This window comes from Carex rostrata, chromosome 23, assembly GCF_964058835.1.
Source record: "Carex rostrata chromosome 23, lpCarRost1.2, whole genome shotgun sequence".
Taxonomy (NCBI): Eukaryota; Viridiplantae; Streptophyta; class Magnoliopsida; order Poales; family Cyperaceae; genus Carex; species Carex rostrata.
In genome coordinates this window covers 3,918,840-3,931,095 of record NC_135940.1, presented here as the reverse complement: position 1 = coordinate 3,931,095, position 12,256 = coordinate 3,918,840, and positions in this window count along the sequence as shown.

Here is a 12,256-nt window from a genome sequence, read left to right as displayed (position 1 = left end):
AGAAATTATAATTTTTAAAATAACCATAAATATTAAAAGAGGTTAGAAAATTATACCGACACTACCTATCTAGTAGTTTGGATTCATATACCATTGTTCGTTTTCTTCCGCACCGTCTGAATCTGAATTAGGTTGAGGCTGAGGCTCGGTAACGCTTTCTTCAGTATCAGCTGCAGAAGATGATTCTTGAGCTTGATGTTGGTTGCGCTCGTCAGCATTAATCCAATCTTTCAAGCACACAAGTCTTTCAAAAACATGTGGACCCAATTTACTGCGTTTGTCGGAGAGGATCCTGTTCGCCGAACTAAAACAACTTTCTGAAGGGACGGTTGACACGGGTACGGCAAAGACGTCGCGGGCCATCATCGCCAGTGTTGGATAAGACCTTTGATTCCTCTTCCACCACGTCATGATGTCAACGTTTTCATTTTCGTTGCGCATATTCAAATAGCTCACTAACTCGTTTGTGGATGCGTGCGGTTCGCCATCTGATTGAAAATCTGCTAACAATCCACTACTGCTAGTGCTCCTGAAAGTGGAACTATTAAAAAATAAAAAAAAATTAGTGGACAAATAATGTAGATATTATAAATAATAAAGATTAAAAGCATAATGTATATTTATTCATACCTAGGACCAGCCCGGGACGAAGAGGGGTTCTGGTTGCCACTAATTCTTGAGTTGTATATGTTAAACATCTCAGCGAACTTCGCATCCACGTATGCCTCGACCCCGGTTGCGACTAAATGTAGATTATCTTTGTACGCTTCAACCATTTTTATCGTGTAATATTTCTTGTATGCCGGGTTGAGGCAACTTGCAATAATGGCCAAGAGGGGTACATCTTCCCAATATTTTAGAAATTTTAGTTTCATGGCCTCTACAATCGGTGTGAGAGATTTATCGTGAGTTTCTGCTTGTTCCAAATTACGATAAATCTTGGAAATTTGATAGATTTGCCCCAACAACTCAAATGCCGTCGGTGAATACGAGCAGGATAGTTTGACGGTTGCTTCAAAAAAGGTTCCTAGAAATGCTGAAAGCCTTTCTAGTTGGTCCCATTCCCTGCCGGTGGGTTCCAATTGCATTCCCTCAGGGGTGGATCCCCTCAAAAACTCCCCTATGACAGCTTTGTAAGGAAGGCATCGGTTCAACATCCTATAAGTTGAGTTCCAACGGGTATCTATATCCCAAGGTACTTTCAACTTGCTTACTCGATAGGTTACGCACAACTTCGCAAACTCTTGTCTTCTTTCATGGTTTGAAACAATGTGGTTGAGGGCATCCTTAAATTTAATTATCAATAATTTTATGGCTTCTGTTTTAAGTCCCGCCTTCACGACGAGGTTAAGTATATGACAAGCACACTTTTGGTGAAACATTTCACCATTCATAATCGGGTTTAGTGACCGTTTAAAAATTTCAATGGAAGCAATGTTGTTGCTAGCATTATCGAAAGATATAGAAAAAACCTTGTTAGCCATATCCCTCTTAAGGTTATACTCTTGTAAAACCTCAATAATAGATTTAAAAATTACATTTGCGGTGTGCGGAGAATCTAACACTCGAAAACTTAATATCCTCTTTTGTAATATCCACTGATCATCGATCCAATGCCCAGTAATACAAGAGTACCCAAGGCCATGTTTACCAGCAGTCCATATATCGGAGGTAATTGAGACCTTATTGGATTGATATGCAAATGTACCTTTGAGGTCATCTTTTATGGTTGTAAACTGTTTTTTTATTTCACCAACCAACTTTCTATGATGCATCCTCTTGTACATTGGTTGAGCACACCCCCGAATGACCAACCGGGCAAAGGCTGTGCAACCACCCATACTGATTGGTTGTTCTTTGTGGGTTATGTACCGTGCCAATTCACTAAGCATTCTTTTTTCATCAAATTTTGGGTTGGTTAAAGTACCATCCGGGGTGATTTCAGTTTGAATTTGCGCGGTAGTATTCGGGTTATAGTTTTCACCCTTTCTAATATGCACATCAACATGTCTTTTAAAGCTACTCATACCACTAGCTTGTTTATAAACAAAATAAGGTTTCTTGCAATGGTCTACCTTACAATAAAGAGTTTTCATGTAACCGTCGTCATCTTTGGTCACATCATACCATTCAAACCAATATTGGTTGTATTCGGGAGGTCTTCTAGCCTTCTTTGCTGCTGGTTGTTGTGGGGGGCGGGGGACAATTGGCGGAGGAGGAGCGAGAGTTTCTTCTTGAATTTCAGTGACACTTGTCGAAGGAGTACCTGAAATAGGGGGGTTGAGTTGACTCGACGATGCAACAGAAGAAGTGCCTCCATATGCATACGGTGGTGGTAGTTGATGTGATTCTTGTGGAATGAATATGTTTGGATCATTTGAAGTATAATACGGTGCACCCGTTTGGGGGTTGAGTTGATAATTTGTTTGTAGCATTTGGTCTCTTCTTTGATAATTTTGGGGAGGTTGTGGATAATTAGGTGGCGGCATTTGAGAGGAACTATCAAAATAAGGTTGTGGTCCTTGTGGATAATCTTGTGGATAATTTGTAGTTGGTATTTCGGGACCAAAAATATCGGCCGACATTCTCGCGATATCTTCTTGCACCGAATCACGATGAGATGACATTTTTAAAAAATGTAAACCTATTCACAAAAATAAGGTTTATTACTTACCATATTCAACAAATAAATCTAACCTAGTTATATAATGAATTTCAAATACAACTTATTTAAAAAAAAACAGAAAAAAAATATAATCTATTTAAAAATAAATATAACATATTCAAAAATAAATACAATTACTTACCATATTCAACAAATAAATCTAACCTAGTTATATAATGAATTTCAAATACAACTTCTTTTAAAAAAAACAGAAAAAAAATATAATCTATTTAAAAATAAATATAACATATTCAAAAATAAATACAATTACTTACCATATTCAACAAATAAATCTAACCTAGTTATATAATGAATTTCAAATACAATTTCTTTTAAAAAAAAACCGAAAAAAATAAAATTAAAAAAATCTGGAAAAAACAGAAAAAAATATACTATTTAAAAATAAATATAACATATTCAAAAATAAATACAATTACTTACCATATTCAAGTATTCAACAAATAAATCTAACCTAGTTATATAATGAATTTCAAATACAACTTCTTTTAAAAAAAAACAGAAAAAAATAAAATTAAAAAAATCCGGAAAAAACAGAAAAAAATATACTATTTAAAAATAAATATAACATATTCAAAAATAAATACAATTACTTACCATATTCAACAAATAAATCTAACCTAGTTATAAAATGAATTTCAAATACAACTTATTTTAAAAAAAAACAGAAAAAAATAAAATTAAAAAAATCTGGAAAAAACAGAAAAAAAAACAGAAAAAAATATAATCTATTTAAAAATAAATATAACATATTCAAAAATAAATACAATTACTTACCATATTCAACAAATAAATCTAACCTAGTTATAAAATGAATTTCAAATACAACTTATTTTAAAAAAAAACAGAAAAAAATAAAATTAAAAAAATCTGGAAAAAACAGAAAAAAAATATAATCTATTTAAAAATAAATATAACATATTCAAAAATAAATACAATTACTTACCATATTCAACAAATAAATCTAACCTAGTTATATAATGAATTTCAAATACAACTTCTTTTAAAAAAAACAGAAAAAAATAAAATTAAAAAATCCGGAAAAAACAGAAAAAAAAAGAATTTGAAAAAACAAAAATAAAATCTAATCTATTTTAAAAAAAATCTAACATATTCAAAAATAAATACAATTACTTAACATATTCAAAAAATATAACTTATTCAAAATAAATCTATCATTTTCAAAAATAAATCTAACATATTCAAAATATTTCACATATTCACAAAAATGAATCTAACATATTTTTTTAACCTATAAAAAATAAATCCGAATTTCAAAAATAAAATCTAACATATTCAAAATAAATCTAATTATTTCACAAGTTCACATAATCACATCTAATAAATCTAACATAAATTAAATAAATGTAACAAATCTAACATAAAGTAAATCTAACATTCAATTTAAATTATACATTTATCTACAACAATAAATCTAATATGAAATTTTAAATTACTCTACAAAAATCAATTAATCTAACATAAAATAAATCTAACATATTCAAAATATTTCACATATTCACAAAAATGAATCTAACATATTTTTTTAACCTATTAAAAATAAATCCGAATTTCAAAAATAAAATCTAACATATTCAAAATAAATCTAATTATTTCACAAGTTCACATAATCACATCTAATAAATCTAACATAAATTAAATAAATGTAACATTCAATAAATCTAACAAATCTAACATAAATTAAATAAATGTAACAAATCTAACATAAACTAAATCTAACATTCAATTTAAATTATACATTTATCTACAACAATAAATTACTCTACAAAAATTAATTAATCTAATATGAAATTTTAAATTACTCTACAAAAATAAATTAATCTAACATAAAATAAATCTAACCTTTAAATTTCGCGGAGAAATCTTGCGGGAGGTGCACAACTTTGTAATTTCGATACCTTCGTAATTTCGTCACGGGTTTAGCGAACCTCTAATTCCGTTTGCGTATTTGTAAAATGAATTAAATTACAACCATATGTTTTTCAAACAATAAATTTAAAAATTTAGAATAATGAAAAATGAGAATTTGAGATTGAGTTTGAGAGATTGAAAATTTGAGTGTGGAGAGGAAGAGGATTAGAGGGGTGTATTTAAAGAAAAAAATTGGAGAGGGAATAAAATTTGAAATTAAAAAAAAAAAAAAAAAAAAAAAAAAAAAAAAAACCACCGGTTGAGGTGACCCGGGTGGGTCCGGCCGGGTTTGATTTGACCTGGCCCGGGCCCCGTCTTGAACCGGCGGAAAATTCAAAAAAATTTGAATTTTGCGGTACGGATCGGGTACGGGTAACGGATAACGGGTACGGGTAACGGGTAACGGGTACGGGCAACCGGGTAAAGGGATACGGGTACGGGTAAAGGGGTACGGGTACGGGTAGGCGGGTATAGGGGTACGGGTAGGCGGGTACGGGTTGGCGGGTAGACGGGTACGGGTACAATGGGTTTATTTCAAAATAGGGGTGTCCGGTCCGTTTATTACCCGTACCCGTCTACCCGTCTACCCGTTTGTACCCGGGCAACGGGTACGGGTACCACGGGTAACGGGTACGGGCCGGGCAAAACGGGCTCCACCCGTTAGGGGTTTAGCAAACCTCTATCCCTCCTCATATATATATATATATATATATATATATGAAATTGAGTAGAACTAGGGTGTTCTTAAGCTCACCAAAGTCCAAAGTGTTTGGTGAGCTTAACTCTAAAATCTATCAAATCGGTTTCAAATGATAAATCTGAACCGTTGGAACCCGCCTACCTTACGAGTGATGCATCTACATTTAAAAATTTTAAACATTCAAATTAATTTAGTATAAAGTCAAGCGGTCAAAAAACGTTCAAACAATGAATGCACTAAAATTAATTTATTAACCTTCTAATTTTGACCGATTGACTTTATACTAAATTAATTCGAATGTTTAAAATTTTCACATGTAGATGCATCACTCATAAGGTAGACGGGTTCCAACGGTTCGGATTTATCATTTGAAACTGATTTGATGCATTTTGAAGTTAAGCTCACCAAACACTTTGGTGAGTTTAAGAATACCCTAGTTCTACTCATTCATAAGTTAAAATTTCCATTCTTACTTTTAAAAATGTTCATTCCCATAAAAAATTTCGTTGCATAACAGTCCCAGAAGGGTACCGAGTGTGTATCCTCTGAGATATCTCAACTTTTGAGCGACCGACGTGTTCGGTGCCTATTCGGCGTGATGTAGGGGGTCAGTATTATGTGTGCTCTGAGATTCACGCATAACGTATTTAAACGATTGAGATTTTTCATAAAGTCACGCAAAGTTTGAGATATCTCAGAGGATACGAATTCAAAGGGTACCTAGCTAAGAAAATGATCCCTCAAACAATCTCTAGATGGATGCAAGCATGAATCACGGTGCAAACAAATGCGTGAGATTTATCAGATTCGGCAAATGGACCCCGGCAGTGACTCTAATCGACACTCCGGTCTGGAATTCTGGATACTTTGGGGAAGACCCAAGTGGCAACCATGGAAATCACGTGACCTGGCCCAGCTGCCAGCGCTAGTCACCATAATAAATGGGAAGTACTTTGCAGCACCCGGCGTTTTTTAAACATATATAATATAACCGATGATAAGATCAAGGTTCTAAATAGCGTTTATCGCGTTATAGCGGGAAGCCAAAAAAAAAAGCTATAGCGAATAGCGTCGCTATAACGAAAGCTATGCCGCATAGCGTTTTTTTATTTTTATAAAAATTATATCATATATTTGTACTAAATATCAACATTATCTAAGTCTCATATAACAATAAATAACATCAAATTGATTAAAAAATTATAATATTCATATTGAACCAATACAAAGTCCAAATTGTGACTCAAAATATCCACAGTAATACTAATATCATAAACTATCGATCTTTTTCTATTCAAAATATATTCAGCATTATGACATAATCTATCTTTTTTCTATTTAAATTTCAAAATAACCTAGACATCATGGCATAATTAATTATCTTAATCTATTCAAAATATTCAAACTACCATATAGTAAGTATCATTTTGTTACTTCAAGAAATATCTTAATATATTCAATCTGAGCCTTTATTTAAAGCCCATATAAATTGAAAAGAAAAAAAAAACAGCACATGTTGCATAGCGCGCTGTAGCTTCCTTATTTGATTTCGTTTGATAGATCTCTCATTTAATAATTAATAATTCACTATAAAACTTAGTACGCCAATTGCAAAAAAAAAATCATGGTTAAAATCCAATCTGAACCTTTATTTAAAACCCATATAAATTGAAAAAAAAAAAAAAAAACAGCTCATGTTACATAGCGCGCGCTATTTGCGCTACACGCTATGCGCTATAGCGGACCGCTATTACCGCTATAGCGCCCGTAGCTCAAATAGCGCTTTTTGATACCATAGCGTAGTGTTTAGGATCAAAAAACGCTATAGCGCGCTATTTAGAACAATGGATAAGACCGAATGAGGCGAACCCATCAGCCAGTGGGGTTTTCGTTGTGAACCTGGTCTATTTATGATAATGCAAAGCACCGCGCACGGCAACTACAGAACGCTTCCGGTTATGTTTTGATCCTCTGTGCCAGATGTCAAGTAAATTAACATATAGATGACCCTCTTCGGGACAATGGGCACTAAAATATGTGTACCGGTCAAATTTTTTGCAGACCTACAGTCTACATACAAACGTAATTCTGATTTTTTTTTTCATTTGAATCATTAAAAAGATTATATATTTACCACACTTTTTTAAAATCTTCGTTTATATCATATACATTGGCATTGTTTGCGTGGCAGGATGTAAGAGACATCGTGTTCGTTTGTTCGCAAATAAACCGGACAGGGAAACAAACAAACACGCCCTAAAGCGCCCATCAGCCCATTTCAAATAAGAGCATCTACATCCCTGAAACTCTTGGGGTATCTAAATAATTAGCTAATTTTTAGAAATTTTGTCTCTGAAAATTTCTAAACTCCCACATCCCTAAAACTAAAATTAGAGTTTCTTAATTGCCACATCAGCAAATAAATTACATGAAAAAAGAATTTCAGTGAATTATTTGGCCATGTCAGAGTTTATAAACGATTTCTTATTAAGAAACTTTGGAACAAAGTTGTAAAATAAGAAACTCATCTGCATCCCTGAAACTGGTTTAGAAACTTCCACATCAGATTAGAAACTCTAAGAGTTTCAGAGATGTAGATGCTCTAAGACATCTTTCAACTCAATCAGGCCCAAAATGGCATTGTAGTAATTTTACTATGGTCAGTACACGTCACTCATTTCCAGGGGCAGCCACATTTGGCCTCTTCTGTATAAATACCAAACGCCTTTCTCTCACCTTGCACTCACACTCTCTCCTGATTCTCTAATACAACCAAACGAACTATGATGTCTCTGACAAAAAACCTGATGTCTGACTGCTTGCCTCCTATCGAGTCCCTCTCGGAGCATCCTTATAAGTTGTTACGTTACGAAATTTTAACAATTAATTTCAAATAATTTCAAAGCAAGAATCGAAAATCATGCTAACAAAATGGAAGTTTAAACCTTAATTAAGGTTCCTCTAAATAAATAAGTTAAGTGTGAATCGAAGCCGCGTCGAAATTTCGAAGTTCTGAACCTTTATAGGTCCAGTGCGTCCGCACTGGTGGTGAGTGTGGGTGACTGACCCGCACTGACTTCTGTTTTCCTTAAATTGCCTTTGAAATTTCTGTGAGTGCGGATGGGTTGACCCGCACTGCGGGTGGGTGCGTCCGCACTCATGATTTGCTGTGTTGAGCTGAACTTTCCTGAAATTGGCTAAGTACTGGGTGCGGATGGGTTGACCCGCATTGCGGGTGGGTGCGTCCGCACTCATGAAATTCTGTGTTGGTCTAAATTTTCCTAAGTTCTGAGTGCGGATGGATTGAACCGCACTGCGGGTGGGTGCGTCCGCACTCATGAAATCATGTGTTGATCTGAATTTTCTGAAATTCTTCTAAGTACTGAGTGCGGATGGATGGACTCGCATTGCGGGTGGAATGCATCCGCTTAGGCTCGGACTTTTTCTGAAATTCTGTTGAAAATTGACTAAGTGCCGAGTGCGGGTGAAGTGACTCGCACTGCGGATGAGTGCGTCTGCACTCAGAGATTTCTGTGTTAAATTTCATTTTCTGAAAATCGACTAAGTGTCGAGTGCGGGTGAAGCCACCCGCACTGCGGATGGGTGCGTCCGCACTCGGGGTGATTTTAACCCTAAAACTCAAATCCAACCTTTTCTCTCTCTCCCACTTCGTTCCTTTCCCCATTTTAAGTGTTTTTCACCCAAGAGAGAAGAAAAAGAGCGAGAGAGCTTCCTCTTCCTTTCAAACCCCCGATTGTTGCGAGAAATCAAAGTTGGAACCGAGTAAGCGGCCGTGGATCTCTCCTAGCTCTCATATTCGGTATTTCTTTCTCTTTCAGTTTCTTTCTAAAATCTCGGATTTCTCGATTGCTCGGGTTTTCATTTTAAACCCGAGATTTGTGTTCGAATTTCTTGTAAACTAGCTCCTGGAGCTTCTTTGACTGTTTATTTGCTGATTCTTTCCCGATTTCATCTCGATTTTAGATATCAATTTTTAGGGTTTTCGTGCCAAAACCTAAATTGAGCGTAATCGTGAATTGACTCGTTTAATCCAACCGATTAGACTTATAATCGGTAAGGTTACCCCTTGATCTTGAATTTCTAGAACATTTAACGGCTGATTTGAGATTTGACCAAATTAGGGTTTAACCAAACGGTAAATTGAATTGTTACGGGAACCGAAACTGTGAACTAGTAAATGAATTGTTACCAAATTCAGATCATGTATGGTCTAGAAGACCCAAATGGAAATTGTGAGAAGTTAGAGATTTTAAAGCAAGAAAGAGGAATAGAAAAGTATAAACCCTAACATAACTCGAGTGAATACCTCGATCATGAACCAAGGTTAAACCTAGTATACGTGTAATATAGGCGTAGGCTCGGTTGAGCAAGACTTCGCGAGGCAATTCGAGACGTCCGATCCTTAATTAAGCGGTACGCTCGTCGTAATCAGGTGCGAGATTCTTGGACTTGTTTGATACTTTATTTTCAGGAATTAAACTGTGTATTCGTTTGTCATGTTGAATATCATTTATTGCATCATTGAATTGTGTAAAGCATTTGCATAGCCCAATCAAATTAAACTCGAATTTATGTGACTTGAGTGATTTGCATGCTGGTATGGTTGTTGGTTGTGTCGATCTATTATGATCTGATTTTGATTGAAAGTCACCACGAACTGTGTATGTGAATGGATTTACAAAGTTAAGCACTTGGATCCAATGAATTTGCAAAGTCGGGCTGTATGCTGACTTTGATTCCCAGGATCCTAATGGCCTTAAGTGAATGGCCCTCAATGTTTCCCAGTACCAGTTGGGACGAGGGAGGGTGATTATGTTATGATGTGTGAATTGGAATCGTGGGTGACTAGTGTGTAACGTCTGTGGCTCGGTGGCATTCTCCTATGTGTTAATGCATTTGGACGGTCAATTGAATATTGCGAATATTGGAAATGATTCTAAAAAGAATTTTCTTTATGTGACTTGAACCAGACCTTAATAACTGTTAAGCCAAGCAATTTCAGATGGGTGTCAGATAAAGGGTCCAGCTCGGTGGAACGTCTGTAGGTGTCAGTAACCCTACAGACGTGGGTTTGCTAAAGGGTCCAGCTCGAAAAAACATCTGTAGTTGCTACAAGCTCTAATGAGTTAAGTTAAGCCAAATATGTGTTGTGTTTGAAATTCATCTTGGAAATTCCATTAACTGTGATTCATCTGATTAATTGTTGTCGAGCATATGCATTCCTTTTTATTATGAATATGAATTGATTTGAATTGTGGTTGTATCGTTTCATTTTTGAATATGGAGTTTGATTGCAAGTCCAATAGTCTAAACTATGGCAAATTCGCACTGAGAATTTTATTCTCACCCCCACCCTTCAGGTTATTTTACAGGTACGGGTGCGACTGATTCCGGAGAAGCACACGAGTAGTAGGCCTTGTTGCACTAAGGGGCACCTCTAATTGAACAAAAACTGAAAATAAATTGCAATTGAAAGTAAAAGAGATGAGTTTAGAGAAATTGACACGCGGGATGATAACGGAGTTCGGCAAAACAATGGCCTACGTCTCCGGGGCGTCGCAACCTCTTTCTAGGTGCGCCTTTCTATTACCCAATATGAAAGGATTACAATTGTGAACCGTGAGCCCTTACAAAACGGGAAGTCACGGCCAACGAGAGATGAGCGCCGGCGAGCCCTTACAACCAAGGGAAGTCACACGAGCTACTCAAGAACAAGAGAAACACTCAATAGATCACTCTAACCTAATCTAATTAGAGATTAGTGAAGTGGATTTGAGGTTGTTTGAGATTGATTGAGAGATATTGAAGTTTTAAGCTCAATCAACAATGGTGGAACCAAGCTCTCAGAAAATCGCCTCTTTTGAAGTTTAGGGACGGCTAGGTTTGATTTGAAAGTGATACCTTCGGTCTATTTATAGTGGCAGCTCAAAAATGAGCTAATTGAGCTAAAACGTTACAACGTTTTCCAGAAACGTTGGTAACGTTTTATGAGCCTTCAAAAGTCCGAGAGCTGCACCAAAACGTTACACAAACGTTTCAAAAACGTTACAACGTTTATAAAACGTTACATAACGTTTTGCACTGTAAAAAACTTGATCAAAATCAGGAATTTCTGAAGTTTGGAAATTAATTAAAACGTTCAGAAAACGTTACCAACGTTTTAAAACGTTACAGCACCGTTTTTTGACTTTTTTTTGACTTTTTTTGACTTTGATCGAGTTGTTTCACAGCGTTTTCTTAAGGTATAATCGTTATAACGTTTTACAAACGTTACCAACGTTTTTATCCTGTTGAAACAACATCAAAAACACTTTACCAAGTTTAGATTTTACAATTTACATTCTTGATAAGTCTTCATGATTTCTTCAGTTCAAGTATTCCATATTGTAATTCCATTTGACTTGAACCTGCATAATTCTAAAATAGAAGAAATCGTAAAATTCAATAATTGTATGTTTTTGCAAATTAGTCAAATAGACTAAAAGGATTATTGCTAGAACAACAGGCCTTAGTAGCTTACCAATACAGGACCCTATATATGTTTTGTTGTATAGATTTAGGGTAGGCCTCATGGTTGGTATCCGGATGAGATACTTTTGTTATATTAATTTCTGTCCAGACTGTGTACTCTGATTATATATTAGAAACTTGCTTTATATTACTTGTCGTTTTGTTTGAATTGTTATTGCCTTGTAAGAATACACGGCGTTGTATGCTTACGGCGGGGGACTGTTGCGACCCGTGGCCGCGGGATGTGACATAAGTTTATCCCGGAGCCGTTGGATACTTATCCCTACATCCAATCTCTGGCGGACAACCGAGATCTCCCCGCTCAGATGCACCCCTTGTTCCTCACGGCTGATGCTGAAGATTCTCTATTTGTCACTCTAGGTAGCGATAGCAGTAAGATCACCAGAGGA